General features: G+C 43.7%; 1 long non-coding RNA gene and 1 other non-coding gene across 2 annotated transcripts in view; both read left to right on the forward strand.

Annotated features, from left to right (window-relative positions):
• Window positions 1-21,067, forward strand: part of LOC148136736 (uncharacterized) — a 480,264-nt gene that overhangs the window by 79,277 nt on the left and 379,920 nt on the right. The window lies entirely within an intron of this gene.
• trnas-aga (transfer RNA serine (anticodon AGA)) lies at window positions 6,179-6,260 on the forward strand. Its single transcript has one exon. It is a non-coding gene; the product is annotated as a tRNA-Ser (tRNA).

Here is a 21,067-nt window from a genome sequence, read left to right on the forward strand (position 1 = left end):
TAATGTGGCGACCAGAAATTTGCACAGTATTCAAAGTGTGGCCAGACCAATGTATTGTTCAATTTTAACATGACCTGCCAGCCATTTTATTCAATACCCCATCCAATGAAGCCAAGCATATTATATGCCTGCTTGACCACTCTATCCACCTGTGCAGCGACCTTCAGTGTATAATGGACCTGTACTCACAGATCTCTCTGTCCATCAACATTTTTTTCCCGAAGTTCTTCCTTCATTGTATAACCCCATCTAGAATTAGACCGATCGAAATGCGTCACCTCACATTTGTTTGGTTTGAACTCCAGCTGCCACTTTTCCGCCCAACTTTCCAGTATCCTCCTGTATTCTTTAACAGTCACTTATACTTTCTGTTAGTCCAGAAATGTTCGTGTCATCTGCAAACTTTTTGATAATTCCAACAGTGCTCTCTTCCAGAACATTTATCTATATCACAAACAACAGTGGCCACAACACTGACCCCTGTGGAGCACTACTGGTCATCTTTCTCCATTTCCAGAAACTCCATTCAACTGCCACTCTCTGCCTCCTATTGCTCAACTAATTCTTTATCCACCTGTCTAGAACACCCTGCACACCATGTTACTTTACGTACTGTATTTGGTTACCATGGGGAACCTTATCTAACTCCTTCCTGTAGTGCATGTATATGACATTAACAGCCTTTCCTTCATCTATCAACTTGGGCACTTTACCAAAAAATTCTATGCCTCTCACTGATATGCACATTATTTTCTAAATATGAATAGATCTTATCTCTTGGTACCTTCTCCAGCAACTTTCCCAACACTGATGTTAGGCCCATTGTTCTGTAGTTATCCGGAATATCCCTATTATCCTTCTTGTACAGTGGACAATATGAGTAACGTTCCAGTCCGACAGAACCTCACCTGTGCTGAAGTTCGCCACGGAGATATCTGTCAGGGCCCCAGCTATTTCCTCTCTCACCTCACTCAGGAACCAGGGATAGATCCCAACTGTTCCTGGGGATTTGTCCACATTAATTACCCCTAGCCTGCCCAACACAGCTTCCCTACTTAAGTCAACATGATCCAGACTAATCAAATGTCTTACTCTAGACTCAATATTCATCATATTCCTCTCTTCAGTGAACACTGATGCAAAATAATTATTCAGAATCATACCCAGTCTCTCAGATTCGACATACACCCTTCCTTTATTTTCCTTTAGTAGACCAATCCTTTCTCTGGTTACCCGCTTGCTTCTTATATATGAATAATAGGCTTTAAGATTCTCCTTAATTGTGCTAGCGTGAAGTTGTTTCATGACCCCTTTTAACCCCCTTGATTCCTCATTTAAGACTTGTCCTACTCTTCTCATGTTCCTCGAGGGACCATTATGTTCTTAGCTGCCGAGGCGTTATGTATGCTTCCCTTTTCCTCTTGGCGAGTCGTACAATTGTCCTGTCATCAACAGTTCACGAATATTGTCTTTCAAATCCTATGCCTTCAACGGGACATGCCTATCCTGCACTATATTTAACCTATCTTTGAAAGCCTGCCACATATGAACTGTGGACTTTCCTACAAATAGCTGTGTCCAATCCACATTTCCGACCTCCTGCATAATTTTGATATAATTGTCCCAGGATAGTACTCTTTCCTCAGGACCACTCTCATCTTCGTCAATGAGTATTCTAAAACTTACAGAATATTGGACACTTCCCAAAGAAATCACCCACGGCAACTGCTATCGCCAGCCCTGGCTTATTCCCCAATATCAGTTCCAATATGGCCTATTCCCTCCTCAGACTATTGATATACCGCCGCAGAAAACTCACCTGGAGGCTTCTTACAAATGGTATACCATCCAGACCTCTGACGCTAAGAGTATCCCGGACAATGTTGGGAAAACGGAAATCTCCAATCAAAACTAAAGAATTGCCTCTACGTCTTTGCATGATCTGTTTAACTATGTTTTTCTTACACCTCACGCTCACTGTAATACAGCCCCAAAAATCTAACCTCACACTTCTTATTTCACTGCTCCATCCATAGTGTCTCACGACCCAAGCCTTACATGGTGTCTTCCTTTCGCACAGCCATGATATCATCTCTGACCAGCAATGCAATTCCTTCCCCTTTTTCTTCCCTCCCTGTCCCATCTGAAGCATCTATATCCTAGAACATTTGGTTGCCAACCATGCCCTTCCTTCAACTAAATCTCTGTGATCGCAATAACGTCATATTCCTCGGCATCAACCTAAACCCTAAGTTCATCTGTCTATACTCCATGCATTAAAGTAGATGCATTTCAGGTCACCAGTTCTTTTGCATTCATCTGCTCTCTGCCTACTCTTCCCATTTTTAATGTTATCTTCCTGATTCTTAGCGTTTCCAGTTTCCACCTCACTGCCGACTTGTTTAATCTTGTTGTTCCCAGCGCCCTGCCACCTCCCCAACAGCAGTAGGAAAAACTCCCGAAAGGACATTCGTTCCCGTCTGGTTCAGATGTAGATCGTCAATTTTCTTATAGTCCCACATTGTCCAGAACTGGTCGCACAGTCCAACAAATCTGAAACCCGCCCTGCAGCACCATTCCTCAAGTCACGTGTTCATCGTGCCTTTTTTTATTCATTTCTACGCTGGCAGTCACATGGCACCGGCAGTAATCCCGAGATTACTACCTTTGAGGTCCTCCTTTTTAATTTCTCTCCTGGCTCCCTGAATTCTCCCTGCAGGTCCTCATCTCGTGCCTGTATGCACCAAGACAACTGGCTGTTCACGATTCCCTTTTCGAATGATCTTCAGCCGATGGGCGACATCCCTGGCCTGAGCACCTGGGAGGCAACATAACTCTCCAGAATTGCTGATGCTCCATAGTGAGTCCACCCGCAGCTCCAGAGTGACCACGCGGTCAAGCAAGTGCTGCAGCTGGACACACTTCTTTCAAGGGTACGTTTAGAAAACCTTTACAAGGATTTGCAAGGTTTGCACTGCTTGGAGGCGAGAACGAAACTGTAGGCTTCGTCAGATTCCCAGGAGCTTCAGGGCTTAGATATGGCCTCTCAGAAGCTTATAAAATCATGAGGAAGACAGACAAAGTAAATAGTCAGGGAGCACTTTTTCACAAGACACGCGAGTTCAAATCTACATAGCAAACATTTAATGTGAGAGAGGAAAAATTTAAAAGGGATGTGCTGGACACATGTTGTTCACACAGAACTTTTCTGTGTGTGGAATGAATTGCCACATTTAGTGGCAGAGTCTGGTGCCCTCACAACATTTCAAAGGCATCTGAATGGGTGTATAGACAGGAAGACCTCGGAGAGATAACGCACAAATATTGTGAGATATGTATGGATTAATTTCGGTAACCTGTTTAGCAAGGGCAAGTTGGCTCGCGGGATTTGTTTCCATGCTCGACAACTCTGAGATGCTCCAGCCACCGGCACCGGTTTGAATACACCATTTGCAAAAAAAAAAAAGCATGATGTTTGTTACTCAGCGAGTTTGGCTATTTTGTTTGGAGGGTGGATGGGCCCAACCGATCCAGAGATGAAGGTTTTCCGGATATTTGCTGCCAATGACCATTCTTCTTGACACTTTCCCAAGTTCGTCATCAAAGATTTTGGCTAAAGAAAAATACCTCACATATCGCATTACCCACTTTCCTCTCCAGCGAAGCCAAAACCTGACAGCTCTTAACGTGGAACAGAATCAGAACTGAAAAGGCAGTACCATGATCAGACACACCAAAGTTTAAGTGCTGTCTGTGATGCACTGTGAGTCGTCTCTGACATGAACCGCTCGCACAAGTAACAGCGAGGCAATTCCAAACCTACTGGAGATTTAGTTTATTGCCAAGTCCCAGAAAGTGCTCAAGTATCATAAAACAAAACAGAACAACAACGAACCAATAAGAGTGAACATTTCCAATTGTATCCGTGATTAAATTAGGCCATCAATGCCCCGGTGATCACCTTTCTCCCTCACCAGGACAGTAGTGAAGGAAATGAAAGAATAGCAACGTGTCACATCGCGATTGCCCACCTTTTCACCACAGCATCAAATAACGTCGAACAGATTCAATGCAGGATCTTCTTTCGAAATATCGGTGAAATAACTATGTCTATTCACTTTCAGAATAAACGTGGAATAACACAAGTTGTCTGGAATATGAAGAACCAACATAGACTACTTGGGTTACAGATTCTACTGATGCACAGACTTTCATATGAAAAGGTACCTTGGGTGATTGCCCTACACCCAGAAATCCTCTGGCTACCTTCTGTTTGCCCTGTCACATTAACCTTGTGCTGCTGTAATCGAATTTGCAGTTCTTGCCATTTGTCCGTATTGCAACTAGGGATAGCTGGTCGTGGCAACTCGTGACTGCCACACAAATTCTTTGCCAAAATTGGATTGTCCCGCAACGTGATTCGCAGTGCACGAACTTCGCAACGAGGATATGCCACGCGGCAAGTTACAAAGCACGCTTCCATTTATTAAAGTCAGTTTCTGGGAACTGACAACCAGATTCCTCCTTACACTCGGAATTATGACAACACATAAACCAACAGCCTCTCTCAGAGACAAACGACCAATGCCCATCTTGTGCCAGACAAACGTAGTTGACAAGATTGCACGCAGGGACTGCACAGAAAACTATAGAGGAGAAGCAGACAGGCGACTATCGAGCTGCATTCATGCAGTTCAGTTACCCGATAAACCCCATGCACAGCTGTTCCTTGTAGGTACACACAGGGCACTGAGTCTCTCTGACTCAGGGACTTGGGACTCGGATTATAAGACCATCTGCAGTACTGGTTACTTCCTTGTGTGAGGTAACTCCCGATGGAACATATGTAAAACACGATAGCTGATTGAGAAAAGCGTCCAAAATAGTACCCAAGAGACGTATTTCTGTTGTGTTTCTGGTCCTGTTCCTGACATGACATCCAGCATTGTAATTATTGTGTGCTTCCTGACGATTCGGTGGATGCTTCCGTGATTGCATTGTGTGCAGTAATCTGCGTTTTAGCTGCAATTACGTGCGTTTGAAACCCAGGACCACCTGCCTCTATTCTGTTTTCTTCTTCACATGCGCAATTGCAACACAGTAAACGATCAATTAATATTGGAAAATGACATACACAGGCTTGTGAAAAGCCCAGTTTCCGTGGCAATTATGCAATGGTTAGAAATTACATTGATTCAGGAGATAAGGATGGAAAATGTGTTTGGGTAGAGATGAGGAACATTGAGGAAAGAGGAAACCAGCCGGTGTAGCTTACAAGAACATTAACAGTAACCACAGTTTAAAAAAAACGTACAGGAAAAATACCGCCTGTGAATGCTAAAAGAAGGCAAGAATTATGGGAGACATTCATTTCCCTTCTTCCACTCCCGTTTGAATTGTAAAGAAACTTTGAAGAAAAACAATCGAAAAGTCATATATGCCCCATCGAACAACGTGGGTCATACCTTGGCCATTGATTACCGTCGATTAGAATACTTACAATATGGAAACAGGTCCTTCGGCCCAGCAACTCCACACCGACCCGCCCCAGCCCAAATGCATTCCTCTCCATTCACCACGTCAATTCAGCACGACCATTTCACCTAACCGGTACATTTTTGGACTATGGGAGAAAACCAGAGCAAGTGCACGCAGCCACGGGGAGAATGTGCAAACTCCACACATTCAGTTGCATGAGGCGGGAATTGACCCTGACTCTGTGGTATTGTGAAACAGCAGCGCTCACGATGGTGTCAGCGTGAGATGGGACTTATTTGCCGTCTTTTATTGGGAAAAATCTCTTTCATTGTGAGCATATGGAAAGACCAGCTCCTTCGCCAGAAAAAGAAATGAATATGTCACTAACCTTGGATTGTTTCATGTCCAAGAACACACAGATCAATACCTCTCTTGATCAGCTCTGCTGGTCATGTTTGCAAAGAGATCTAGCAAATTGCCAAAGTGGGATTGTCCTTTCAATCAATAATTTTGACTCAATTTGGCTGCAAATATCTTTTCCTAACTTTGTGTTTTTCTTCCTTTACGTTGGTGCCTCGCACCTTACAATTCACAGCAGAGGTGGGAGAGGAGAATGGAAGCATTCAGCTTATCACGTCAACGGCAGCTTTCAATGAGATTACGGCTGATTTGGTCAATGCTCAACCCAGCTGAGCTGTCTGTAGTCATGGCCGAGTGGTTAAGGCGATGGATTAGAAATCCATTGGGGTTTCCCCACGTAGGTTCGAATCCTGCTGACTACGTTACGAATGCTTTCCTGCTGGTACAATTTTCGCTCAAAGTTCAGAAAAACTATTTTGTGAACCAGGCCGGTAATTTGATTAGACTTGGGAAACTCGAGTTCTTCATCAGAAATGTTCCATATTTAAAACATTATCTTTGTTTCTCTTTCCAGATACACTGCTCGACACATCGGGTTTCTGCAGCTGTTATTGAACGTCCTGAGCAGAAGTGCTGCTTTTCATTAGATTCCTTTAATCCCTGTCCTCTGTTCTCTGACTCGGGTCAGTGGCAACACTTCCTCCTGCTCGTCAAAGTGCTCATTCCCCACCGCTCCCTCTTCCATCATTAGAAACAACCGCAGGAAATCGCCACTTAACCATCTTTGTTCCAAAGTGAAACTCATCAGCCTCGGGAATCTCTCCACCAAACGGGACTTCTCATCCCTGGACATGGTGCAAGCCAGAGGATTGTGAAGAGATACTGTGAAAATATTGTCAGTTGGCAGTTGAAAAAATGTTTAGGAAGCAAACCATATAATTTAGGCTCCAGCTTTGTAAATCTTGATAAACTCTTTGGGAAATGGAATCAGAGGAGAATGAAGAAGTGTGAACTGTACGACCGAGTAGAGGACGGGACATTGACTCTGATGTTCTCGGGACAGGAACTGATCTGAGACATTGAAATCATTCTCGCTCACGTACGTGAGGAATGCAAACTTCATCTGGACTCTGGGACAATGAAAAACTCTGGAACACTCAAGACAATATCCAAATATTGACTGGGATCACTACAGTACGAGTACGATAGGTGAGTCATTTTTTGCCCAGTGTGTGCAGGAGGGCTTCCTGACACAGTACGTACACATGCCTTCAAGGGACGAAGCCACTTTCGATTTAGTACTGGGTAACGCGCCTGGCCAGGTTTTAGATTCGGAAGTAGGTGAGCACTTTGGAGACAGCGATCACAATTCTCTCAGGTTTACTTTCGTGAATGAAAGGAATAGGTATACTCCACGAAGCAAGAGTTTCAGCTGGTGGAAGGGAAATTACGATGCAATGAGGTAAGATTTAGGAAGCGTAGAATGGGGTAGGAAACTGCAGGGGGTGAGCACATTAAAATGTGGAGCTTATTCAAGGAAAAGCTCCTGGGTGTCCGAGATAAGTATGTACCTGTCAGGCAGGGAGGAAGATATAGAACGCGTGAACCGTGGTTTACTAAGGAAGTGGAATCCCTGGTCAAGAAGAACAAGAAGTCTTATGTTAGGACAAAATGTGAAAACTCAGTTAGAGCGCTCGAGGGTTCCAACGATATCAGGAAAGATGTAAACAGAGAGCTGGGAAGAGCCAGGAGGAGACATGAGAAGTTGTTGGCAGATAGGATCAGGGTTAACCCTAAGGTTTTCCATAGGTATGTCAGGATTAACAGAATGACGAGAGTTAAATTTGGGACAATCAAGGATAATAATGGGAAGTTGTGTGTGGAGTCAGAGGAGATTGGGGAATCGCTAAATAACTATTTTTCGACAGTGTTCGCTATAGAAAATGAAAATGTTGGCGAGGAAGATACTGAGATACTTGCGTCCAGAGTACTAGAGATTGAGGTTCACAAGGATTAGGTGATAGAAATACTGCAGAGTGTGATAACAGACAAGTCCCCTGGGCTGGATGGGATCTGTCCTAGTATCCTCTGGGAAGCAAGGGAAGAGATTGATGAGCCTTTGGCGTCGATCGTCAAATCATCGTTGTCTACAGGAATAGTTCCTGTGGAATGGAGCATAGCATACGTTGTTCCCGTGTTCAAAAAGTGTCGTAGAGACAACCCTGGTAATTACAGACCAGTGAGTCTCACTGCAGTTGTTGGTAACGTGTTGGAAAAGGTTATTATAGATAGGATTTATGACCATCTGGAAAATAATAATCTGATCAGGGACAGTCAGCACGGTTTTGTGATGGGTATGCCTTGCCTAACGACTCGTATTAATTTTTTTGACAAAGTGACCAAATAGGGAGATGACAGTAAACTGGTTGATGTGATGTATATGGGTTTCAGAAAGTTGTTCGATACGTTTCCCCACAATAGGCTATTATACAAAATGCGGTGGACTGGAATTGTGGGAGAGATTGCAGCTTTGATCATAATTGGCTTGCCAATATAAAACAGTGTTGTAGTTGATGGAACATGTTCTTCTTGGTGTCCAGATACTGGCGGCCTACCACAAGGATTGGTGTTCGGTCCACTGCTGTTACATGAGATCTAACCTTGCCAATCAGTCTCCCATGGGGAACATTGTTGAACGCCTTACTGAAGTCCATATAGATCACATTTACTGCTCTGCCCTCATCAATCTTCTTTGTTACTTCTTCAAAAAACTCAATCAAATTTGTGAGACATGATTTCCCACGCACAAAGCCATGTTAACTGTCCCGAATCAGTCCTTGTCTTTCCAAATACATGTACATTCTGTTCCTCAGGATTCCCGCCAACAATTGGAGTATTCTTGGCAGATGCAGTTTCATGTCGGGAATGCGAGATCATATACTTTGTTGGGAAGAATCAAAAGACACTCTACTATTAAAATCGATAGAAACGCAAACGATGTGCAGTGCAGAGGAGTCTCAGTGTTCTTATACATGAAACGAACAAAGGTTAATCCCATATTTATTTCTTGCTGGCAAAAGAAAGCGTTTTCTGATGCTTACAATTAAAGAGATGGTTTCCAAGAAAATAGGAAAATTAAGTCACCAGTAGAGTAATCAATTACCAAGATATCCCTCGTGATGTTTTATGGGACATGTGGGATTTTTTTGATTGTGGTTCTCCAAACGTTTTTATAATGGAACCGGGAGTTTTAGATGGGAAGTTAACATCACGCATGACTATTGCCATTTTTGTTACTCACACACAATATTTTTTCCTTGTACGATTTATTTCGCTTTGTGGTTTCTGCGAGTGGGCTTGTAAACCACACAAGCTTGTGAGTTCATTCCTCACTGTTCCTCAACTCCAGCCAAACAGACTTTACATCCTTATTTCCTGAATCAAGGTAATCGCTAACCATTGCATAAATGTCATTAAAACTTCGGTATTTCACAGGCCTCTGTATATCATCTTACAATATTAATTAATCCTTTACTGTATTGCAGTTGCGCATAAGAAGAGAAAAATAGAATCGAGAATGGAGGACCTCCGCTTCACACATCTGTTATTGAAGCGAAAATGCAGATTACTGCCCATGATCGTGGAAGCATGTGCTGAACCCTCAGGAATCACAGAATAAGTGCAGTGCCACAGGGCATGTCAGGGACAGCACCAGAAAGACAACAGAAATGCTGCTATGAACTCCTATTTTGGATGTATTTCTCAATGAGCAATAGAGTGTTACATGTGTTCCATCAGGGGTTACCTCACACAAAGAAGTAACCAGTGCTGCAGACGGTCATATCATCCGAGTTCCAAGCCCTGGAATCAGAGACATTCAATATTCTGTGCATAACTGCAAGGAACAGCTGTCCGCGGCGTTAACAGTCCAGGTGAAATTACGAATGCAGCTCTCTAGTTGTCAGCCTCTTTCTCCTTTGTCTTGTTTCGTGCAGTCCCTGCATGGAATCTCGTCAACCACGTTTGACCTGCACATGATGCGGATTGGGCCTTGTTTTCTCGTGAGTTGTTGTCTGAATGAGGCTCTCGGTTTCTGTGCTGTCATAAGTCCGAGTGTTCAGAAGAATCTGGATATCGTTTTCCAGAATTTGTTTTTAATACAGGGAAGCATGATTTAAAAATTACATCAAAGCATATCCTCGCTGCGAACTTTGTGTGCCATGCATCTGCGAATGAAGGTGTGTGGATATTGGTTCTTGGCAAAGAATTTGTGTGGGCGTCAGTCCAGCAGTCCCTAGTCGCAAAACGTACAAACGGCAAGGGCCACACATTCGACTCGAATAGCACAACAATAATAGGACAGGGCAAGCAGAAGACAGCCAGACAATTCCTGGAAGCAGGGCACATATCTACGGATTCCATCCGTTGGACCCAATCTGCAATCCCAACAAATGGAAGCAGCGAGAATGAAACCAAATGAATTCGTACCAAAACATAGGAGCAGCGCTTCACAGGAACCTCTGTAGCGCTGAGAATGTCACCCAGACAAGTGACATCTTCTCGAGTCACCGAACTTTTCAACAAGAACTCCAGAAGCATCCGAACTTCACATCTTTCTGCTCCAAAACACTCCGCTTTTCCACAATAGAGAATTGCACACTCAACTACCGCGTGTAAGATGAGAATACCAGCCCCTACACTACCAAGGGCGGCAGTAAGAGCGAGGGGAAACAGCTGTCACTGTCATTCCACAGCCAGAAACGCTCTTTTTGAAAGGTACATTTTCGTATGAATTTCGGGGCAGCAATAGAATATGGGAACTTAACAGCCCGCGCTGTGTATTCATATTCTGGACAATGTGAGTTGTTCACAGTTTTCCCTAAAAGTGAGTGGACGTCGTTATTTCACCGCTGTTGTGAAGCCAGATCCTGCACTGAATCTGCTCCCTCGTTTTTTGTTGTTGTGGCTAAAAGTTGGGCAATCGCAACGTAAAACGTTGTTATATTTCTCTCATATCCTTAATTACTGTTCTGGTGAGGGTGGCTGGAGATTAGCTCGCTCGATCAGGTGGAGGCACCAACGCATTGTTGAGCTAATTTAATCGAGAATATAATTGGTAATATTCACTTTGCATGGTACATTTTTCTGTTATGTTTTATGTTACTTGAACACTTTCTGTTACTTGGCAATGCACTAAATCTCCAGAATGTCGGGAAGCTCCGTTTGGAATTGCTTCGGTGCTATTTGTGTGAGCAGTTCTGGACATACACGTCTCGCACTGCCTCACAGACAGAAGTAATGAGTTTGTGTGTCTGATAATGACTCTGCCTTTTGAGTTTTGCACCTGGTCCACGTTAAGAGCTGTCAGTTTTGGTTTCACTGGAGAGTTGATGGGACAACACGATTTGTGAGGTTTTTTTTAGTCAACGAAATTATTTGATGGAGAACTTGGGAATGTATCAAGGAGAATGATCATTGTCTGTAAATGTCTGGAAAACATTCCTCTCTGTGTCATTTCAAAACATTACGCCTCAAAAAAAAATAAAATTCAAACACGCTGACTTAGTAACAAACAGCATGCGTTTTTGCAAGTGGTCTATTCAAACTGTTGTCAGGTACTGGAGTGTCACAGAATTGCCGAGCACGGAAGCAAACCTTCCTATCCAACTAGCACCTGCTGAACAGATGACCGTAACTAATCTAAACATATTTGCCAATATTTGTCCCTTATCTCTCCGAACACTTCCTGTCTGTATACCCATTTAGATGCCTTTCGAGTATTGTGAGTGCACCAATCCCTGCCACTAAATTTGGCAATTTATTCGACATGCACAAAAATGTCTGTATTAAAAACAAGTGTCGCTCACATCCCTTTCAAATTGTACTGCTCTCACATTAAACCTATGCTATCTCGCTTTAAACTCACGTGACTTCTGAAAAAGTGTAGATTGACTATGTTCTCTGCTCCTCTACCTCATTATTTTGTAAACTTTTCCAAGGACATCCCTCAGGCCTGAAGCTCCGGGGAAAACTGTCGAAGAATATTCAGCTTCTCGCTAATGTCCACACTGTGCAAACCTTTCAAATCGTTGTAATTTCTTTTTAATTATGCGAAGGTATTCAAAGAAAGTGCCAGGGGAAATTGCCCGAAGTGAAGAGATGCTGAAACATTAGTCTTGATAGGTTTGGCGCTTAGTTATCGTCAGGGAGCGTCGCTGAGTGGTTTAATGTAGGTAAAAACAATGAATACTGATGCTGGAGACCAGATTCAGGATTAGTGGTGCTGAAGAGCGCAGCAGTTCAGGTAGCATCCGAGGAGCAGTAAAATCGACGTTTCGGGCGAAACCCTGGATTCCCTGAAGGGCTTTTGCCTGAAACGTCGATTTTACTGCTCCTTGGAAGCTGCCTGAACTGCTGTGCTCTACCAGCACCACTAATCCAGAGAGGTTAAATGTGCTGGGTTTGGGGTCCAATGTTTATTGCGTCGTGGGTTTGAAACCCAACTTTGCAATAGAACAACAGCAGGCAGCTTTTTATGACAGAACTACACAGGTCCTGATATTGTTTTATGGGTGTGTTTGTTACTCCTCGGGTCTCTCACCCTCTCTGCGGTAAACACGGGTACATGAGCAACTGATTCTTAAAATAATGAGAACTACTGCTGTCCACATTATTCCTGTCCGTTGGACCCAATCTGCAATCCCAACAAACGGAAGCAGCTGGAATGAAACCAAATGAATTCGTACCAAAATATGAGAGCAGCGCTTCGCAGGAACCTCTGCAGCGCTGAGAATGTCACCCAGACAGGTGAGGAAAAGTCTGCAAACCATCTTCCTCGCGTCACCGAACTTTTCAACAAGAACTTTCGCTGTCCTCTCGAGCGCTGTGCGTTTGGATGTGTACACGCACAAATTTGCTGCCAGTTGCTGTGTCTCAAATGGTCAGAGCATTTCGTCGAAATGTTGGTTCTCCTAGCCGAAAAACAGCACAGAGCTGTACATCTCTATAACTCTATGACTCTAAGTATTGAGATCGACCATCTTCTGACAATACAACCACGAGAAGTCATCCATGATTGACCCTGAGTCCGCAGTGAGTGAAACGGTCATGTGCAGCAGAATGTGACCCCACTCTCTACAAGCCCCCGCTGCCAACAGAAAGGGGCCACTGCGGTTTCAGTCAGCGGCTTCCTGCCCATACCTGGGACACAGCTCATGGAAACTCCTTCCTCAGGAACGGCTGTTACCGTGTGAAAAGGTAAAACATTCTAATTCAAATTGGAAATGGCTTCAGAAGATTGTTCCTGTTTTTAAAACATTTTATAGTCAGAATTCCTGCCTCGAATATGAGAAGTGGTAAACTTTGTAGGCAGGTAGAACAAAGAAAGTGTTGATGGTGAGGACTGTATCTCTTCAGCAGATGGGATTCCCTACACTCTAATCAGAAATGATTTGGTTTCCTGAGGTGTTTTCCCGATTGATTTGCAGTCTGCCAGATTGTCTGGGAATCACTTCGGCGACCTAAGGATCAGGGTCAAAATATGAAAATATTAACAGAGAATCGTAAATCCCGGGGCAAGGCCTAAATGGATTGTAATGGTCTAAAGGAATAAATCTGAAAATTGATAGACTTGAAAAATGTTATTTGCAATGGGGAGGAATGAACGAGATTTTTGAAAATTGCCGTTTCAGCTGAATTAAACTCAGTATGAAATGATAAATTAACCAACATCAATCCTGTCCTGGCTCGCTCAGTCGGTAGAGCTTGAGACCTTAATCTCAATGGTGTGGGGTCGAGACCCACGCAGGGCGCTGTTGTTTGTTAATAGGTATGCCGCTCTCCATTAATGTTGCAAAAGCGAATTCGCTCGCTGAGGCAGGTTTTGTTGACACATTTTTCCTCCGTTTTTGATCATCTCTTGGATTCTGAGTGAAAACTGTCTCCACTGTACTGCAGGTGCAAGAGACAAGGTTATCAGTTCAGCCGAATATGCTTTAAACGATGTCCCTTCCAAAACGTGAGGTACCATTCCAAACGTGCCCCAACCAAAATGTCCAGAGACGTCGAATGCGAATGGCCACATGACAGTGACAGCTGCATGTCAAAGGGTGCTGCAATAGAATTAACTGAATGAGAATGCTCTGATGGAAACCGAATGGAACTCTCCCTGAAATTTTCCCAATTCACTCGGTAAATGATGCTGTTGTGCACCCATATGGGTTTACGTCATGAACAGCTTATTGTCAGTAACACGGATGGGGGTGATGCAGGATAGTGAGGTTTCCGTGTGGGCCACAAGTGATTTGTTCAAACAGGGAATTCAAACGTCCACAGAGCAGACATAGCTGATTGGTCCAGGATCACACTTCTCCCTTCTGTTTCAGTACCAACAAAAGAAATTGCGGGAAAATCTCAGCAGGTCTGGTAGAATCTTGGAATGGAAAACCGATTTAAGTCTTCAGGACCAGTGACACTTATTTCTCCATGTCCGTCTCCGTCTACCTTTTTATTGAATATCTCCTGACTCTCAACTTTATACTCAGTTTATCTTTTATTACTCCGTTTCCAAACATTCTCCCAGCCTCCAAATTTAATAGCAGAACTGTTTCATCTCTCACCTCGCCGAGTTATGAGAGGAGGACTTCGAAATGCACGATTAACTCTGTTTCTATTTCGTTAGATACTGGATGGCCAGAGGCCAGAATGCATTAGAGGACAGTTAGAGCTTTCAGCCCATTTGGTCTGCCGCCGTTCGATCATGACTCATATCATTCCCAAACCAATTTTCAGCCTTCTATCTGTGACACTTAGCTCCCCTGAATTTAGGATCCAGTCTTTTTCCCAGAGTGCGAATGAAACCATCCCAACCGTCTCCACATCTGCTGGCAGCTGTTACACAGTATCTGTGTGTGATCGAGCTCAGTTTCAGTCCCACACAGCAAACACATCTGTTCTGAGCAATGCAATCCCCGCTGCATTAGAGATCGATCGGGTCTCTGACCCCACGGTTTTTCTGCGAGGCAGTAGTTAGCTCCTTCACCACCCACGGCAAGGACCGGTGTTTCAAAATGTGGGGACAAAGAACGACAGGCACAAGAGTTTGTCCAGGTTCGGTCGAAAGGGTTGTTGTCAACTTCAGTGGAGTCCCTGCTTCAGAGTCTGGGTTTGAATCACCCAGGCCTGGATAAAATTCCAAGTCAGGAAATGAAGATTTATTTCTCCTCTTCTTGTGGCTAATCTGAATGAAAACCATTTTCTGCTTCCACAGAGAGCACAGACCCGGTTCTGCCAGAAGGAATCCAGTGATTGATTGCATCCAACTGGAATCAGAGAGACATAGAGATGCACTGCAGGGAAACAGACCCTTCGTTCAAACCTGTCCATGCTGACCGGAAATTCCAACCCAATTTGGTCCCTCTTGCCAGCACACGGCCCATATCCCTCCAAACCCTTCCTACTCATCTACCATTTCAAATGCCTCTTAAATGTTGCAATTGTACGAGCCTCCACCTCATCCTCTGGCAGCCATGGTAGCACATACACGAATAAATTGTCACTGCAAATCCCCTCTAAGGATCTCGCCTTTCAGAGCTGAAACGATCTTGCTGTTGATTCAATGTCGCTATGTCTAATTCTTGGAACTCCATCCCTATCGACATCATGACTGTATCACTGTGTTGAGCACTTCGAGGACGAAGTAAAGTAACTTACCATCTCAATCTCTTGAGTAATTGTTTTTGGGCAGTGAAGCCTATCCCAAAGACGTGCATTCTCCAGAATTTCGTTTGAAAAGGCTGCAGTTCCCAAGTGGATACCCGAAAGTGATCCGGAACAAGTGTAAAGTTTCGAAGGGAAATTAGGATAAACTGAAAGTCAATGATGACTGTGATGAATGAGGCAGAAAGTGAGTGAGGAGCTGTTGGTACAAGGATCAATGTCAGTGCTAATGGTTTAGCCCTTACTGCCGACTGTTAACACCGACTCACACACCACTCCTGGTAAATTCACCACAATTACCCTGGTCTCTTGGTATGAGTTTTCCTCTGTGCATATTCACGCGGTAAATCGGCCCAGGGATGATGAACGCATACTGTTTATCCTGTCAGGTGAAAGAGGTGAAGGCATCCGTTTGAAATCAAAGCAAGAAGAGATTGCCTCTTCCTGTACATTTTCAGTGGAGAGTCACCAGCTGTGAACTTCTTTCCTGCACAAGCAGACGTTGATATAAATTCTCATCGAGCAGCTTTATTACAGAAAGGTGGTCCGATTAACTGTGATCAAATACTTCATTAAATGCCCTTATTGATTTGAAGAACAATGTCTGCAGTTTCGTCAGTTAAAGCATATGGTAATAACCAGGCGTTAATGGTGTCAAATGCTGTCAAATGTTCTGTACATTGAAAGGTAATTGTTTAAACTTCTTGTAAAAGCCGTATTGTTTATCCAACATCGCGAAAGTGATAGTTCAGCATGCTTCTCCTGTTTGAGCTCAGTCCGTTGTTATTTCGTGCGACCAAGCCCTACCGCCTGATGTGGATCCATTAATCTATGTTCTATCCTACTAATTCAACGCAGAGTTCTTTTTACTCTGTTCGACAAGGATTTGTCTATCTCTTCTACTATTATTCTCCATCCGTCTTTTCAAGTTTTTTTTGGGAATAATGAAGAGACGCAGGAGACACTGCAGACTTGCAGGACAATGTTTTAGTAATAATGCATCCAATGAGATAATGGCTCTCATTGTCTGCTGTCACCATTCATTGATTTTAGGCAAACGGCAATGGCATCATAGAAATCCTATAATTGGAGTGAAACTGCTTTTTTTCTGTTCTATTATGAATACTATTTAGAATTGTAAAAGATCATAACGTTTTGAGTGAACAAATGTCACCTGATCTCAGACCTAAGTAACATAGACATTACTTAGAGACTGTGAGCCCAGTTCTACACACTCTGGCCGGGCGGGGAGGAGAAAGCCACGGAACAGACTCCGATTTTAACACTTTTCCAAGAGTAGAAATGAAAAATGAGGGATATTGACAGACAGAGAGTGGGAGAATGTAGAAGAGAGTGAGATGGTACAGAGAGACAAAGGGAGACAAACAGAAATTCTCCATTCACCATGGCTGCTCATCGACAGAAAGGAGAAGAAAAAGGTCATGAAGGCCAGCCTTTCACCAACTCAGGGCAACAGCAACAGTATTACTGCTAATAAAGGAATTTTGCATTTTTACAGATGACGTCTGTCAGCTAATGAGAGATTCTGGTAAGTATGCTGTTTCACGAAGTGAAATTGACAATTACCCAGGCAATAAAACAATAAAAAGCATAAGTAGCCTGAATCTGTGATATGATACATTAAATCTCTTTGTCTCCACAGATGCTGTCAGGCCCTGCAGTGTTTCTCTGTCAATTCCTGTTGTTGATTCAGATTTCCAGGATTCACACTTCTTTGTTTTATGCTAGTCTGAATCCTGTTTGTGACAATACTCGATTAATTGCCAATTCCATACAAAATTCCCTGCTTTGGGAAGGTTGTCAACAACATAAACGGTCAGAGGAAATCCCCCATTGCTACAGCAGTGAGAGCACTGAGTCCTTAACAGTAGACTTCCACGGAAAGTGAAATATGGCGCTGTATGTTTTCTCAATGAATCCACTTTTACGTTTTTCATTTGTGATCATTTTAGCTGCACATCAGTTTCTTTCTTTCTTCCATTTCTGTCAGCTGGGAAAAGGCCTTTCCGCCCATCTGCAGTGCGGGTATTGGACATTCATCTTTTCGAGTCCAGGAGCTACTATTTCTTGGAGGACCTTCTGCACTGCATCTCGGGTGGGGTGTGTACCACTATATTCACCTGTCTATAGATATCGGAGAAGGGTCTATCTATTCCACATCACCAGGCTTCCTCATCGCTGTTCTGAATCTTGATTATTATTACCCTTGCCATGGCACCTCCTTCTTTGATACTGGAAACCGATATCCCGTGTCAGGTGTACCTGTAGCCGTGGTGGATACTACTCAGTGCCAGTAACTGGGTGCACAAGGATCTCTGCATAAATATTTATTGCCTTATTTATAGTCGTCCTGGTTACCAAACGGGCATGGGTGGCATTTAAAGGTCAACTTAACATCCTTGGTTAAGATTACCGTCTGCGGTTGTACCCCAGATACCCCTGCCTTCACAACTCGTCCTGCCATGCAGCCCCATATTTCTATGAATCTTCTAATCACTACTTACACTTATTTGGATCCGGTGTTGTCCGATGTCTCCTCAAGGTCAGCTACATGTTTGCAATGGCTGGCGTGTATCAACGTGGCTCTTTCGGCGATCTTAACAGCTATCTGTGTTGTAGGGAGCCCTTGGAACGGTCCCAGCCAGCTCTTCGCCTTCATGCTTTTGCTCCTGAAATCTTTCACCACTATCCAGTCTTCAGGTTCCCGATTATGCATCTTCCCTTCTGCTGATTGGGTGCCCTTCTTTTGATTCTGTATTTGAGACAGAAGTGTGGAGAGTTTTATACCGTAACATAACATCTCGTCCTCACAGTGGTCTGTTATCTGTCTTACAATCGGTCTTGGGCCAATTCCTGTATTGGGACACCTTCCAAACAAAATCTCAAACGTCCTAAGATTTACTCTCCTTCTCCTTCATATACATTAGCACAATTGGAAATGCCTTTGTCTATGTCACCTTTAGTTCCTCACAACATTTTGCCAATTTATTTTTAAGGGTAGTTTTCTCTCTTTCCACTACCTCACCGCTCGCTGGGTGGTAGGCACAATGTTGCCTCACCATTATTCCCAAGTAATCACTGATCTGCTGTAGGGCAATATTTATAAATGGCATTTCATTGTCGCTGCTTAGACTTTCAGGGATGCCCCATCTCGGAATTATTTCAGTTAGCAAAGCCTTGGCTACCGCACTAGCATCCTGTTTAGACGTGGGAGCACTTCCGTCTCTTGGCAAAACATCGACTATTACCAAACAATGCCTTTTCCCTTCGCTGGGTGTTAGTTCAATAAACTCCATCTGTGAATGTTCAAAGTTTCTTTGGGATTGGGGGGTGTTCTGCCTGATTCATTTGTATTCCCCTCCCCACATTATTAGTGGCACAGATAACAGATTATTCACATTTTTATTATGAACAATGAGTAAATCCCTTTCTGTACCAGCGTGTTGAAATATTGTTGTACATCCCCACTTTTGACACATGGTCCTTACCGTGTGTTACTTTGGCATAGAAAGGGAATAAAGATCGTGGTAGACAGGGTTTACCATTGGGGCCACACTGCACCCATTCCCTCATTCTGCACCCTGCCCTTGTCCATTCACGCTTCTCCTTCGTTGTGGCCTGCGACTGTAAGTCCCATAAGTCTGCTTTGGATTACAAATATTTGACATACACATGTCAAACTGATCACTTGGCGGCTGATTGGCTGCCGTCCTTGCCGCTGAGTCTACATTTTCATTGCCTTGAGAAATTGAATCATAATGCTTCCTGTGGGCTTTACATGGACACACAATGATTGATTTAGGCAATCGGACTGCTTTCAGGAGGTCAGAGATCAGGCCATGTTATGTGATTGGCTTTCCAGTGGAGGTCAGAAAGCCCTTGTATTTCCACAAGGATCCAAAATTATGTACAACCCCGAATGCATATCTGCTGTCGATGTAAAAATTCACTGTTCTGCCTTCGGTCAATTTACATGCCTCAATCAAGGCAATCAGCTCTGCTGCTTGCGCTGACAGATGAGAAGGAAGTGATCCCGCTTTGACTACCTCGTGGGTAGTTGCTACATCATACCAGACACTGGCCTCGCTCTTTGCTTCTGAATACTGACCTATCCACAATAAAACGCCGTATCCAGATTCTAAATTGGCGAATCCTACACGTCTGGTCTCGGGCTTCAAACCTAAGAACTTCAACTGTTGTTCCACAAGTTGTAGTTTTGCGAGACTAGATGGCAGAGCATCGCAAGCCTACCATTCTCACATTGTTTCTCTGTTGATGCTGCGATTAAGCATTCGCTTACATACTGCAGAAGCACTGACCCCCCCGGTTAAAACAAGTGTCTCCAGACTCCTGTGTAGAGCCTCGTTAATTATGGTGGGGACTCACAGTTATCTTGAAAATGTCACGTGAAAGTATACTATTGGCCTTTGAATGGAAATGTGAACCAGAATTGAATGTTGGCGTGTAACGGTACACAAAACAAGGCATTTGCTAAATCCACAATTCAGAGCCATTTACATCCGGTGGAATTTGAGCCAATATAATATAGGGGTTGGGGACATTTGGGGTGTGCGGAATAACAGCGTTATTGATAACCTGCAGGTCATGAACAAACCTCTATTCTCCCGATTGACCTGGAATGTTTGCCTTTTTGAACGAAAAAAATGGGTGTGCTCACCAGTGATTATTCACGGGGGATTATCACTCCAGCCTATAAGAGAGATTCAAAGACTGGGGTAATTCCTTGCACAGCCTCGGGTTTTATCGGTTCTTTTGCTTTGCAAGGACGATAATCAGACTTCGGGGTTATTCTTAAGGGTTCGTATGAGCCCCACATCGTGTTAGCCTTTTCCCCTGAAATCAGTTGGGACCCTTCTTAATCTTGGGTCCGAGACATCTACCAGAGGTAAACGCCATACGACACTACTGGTGGGTATTACCTGGACTGCCCTGTCTTCCTGAGTTAGCCGATTTAGTCTCTTCCTATACGTCCTTATAACTGCATTGAAGCAGATAACCACACCGACCCTGAAGATACAATCTTTTATTTTTTTTGTGGCTGTCGTACCCATGGTCCCAAATTCTGACACCTGTCGCTGGATGCCTTCGCCAATGATCCGTGAGGAAAAGAGCCTTCCACATCAAAAATAAACAGGGTCTACTTAGCGTCACAGATATTTAAAAAAGTTTAAAGTGACAGCACATCTGTGACCATTCCAATAAAATTCGCACAATAACAACTGATCAGGTTTAACCAATCTCCTTAACCAATCCTTCTCTTATGATTTGTCAGGACCATCGCGGTGTATGTGTGCTGTGCAGTGCAGCATATCTCCAGCAAGAAAATCGGTGTTAATGGGATTAACATGGCTACTTGCTTCCTGGGTGAGTGAATCGCTGAAGGAACCTATCGCTCTCTGACATGCATCACGCGTCATGATTCGTATTTTCCAACCTGCACTGTTAAATCTTCTTTTTGTATTACCTGCAA

The sequence above is a fragment of the Chiloscyllium plagiosum genome, unplaced genomic scaffold (assembly GCF_037043375.1).
Source record: "Chiloscyllium plagiosum isolate Xiang-an unplaced genomic scaffold, Cpla_swu_hap1 HiC_scaffold_45, whole genome shotgun sequence".
NCBI classification, from domain to species: Eukaryota; Metazoa; Chordata; class Chondrichthyes; order Orectolobiformes; family Hemiscylliidae; genus Chiloscyllium; species Chiloscyllium plagiosum.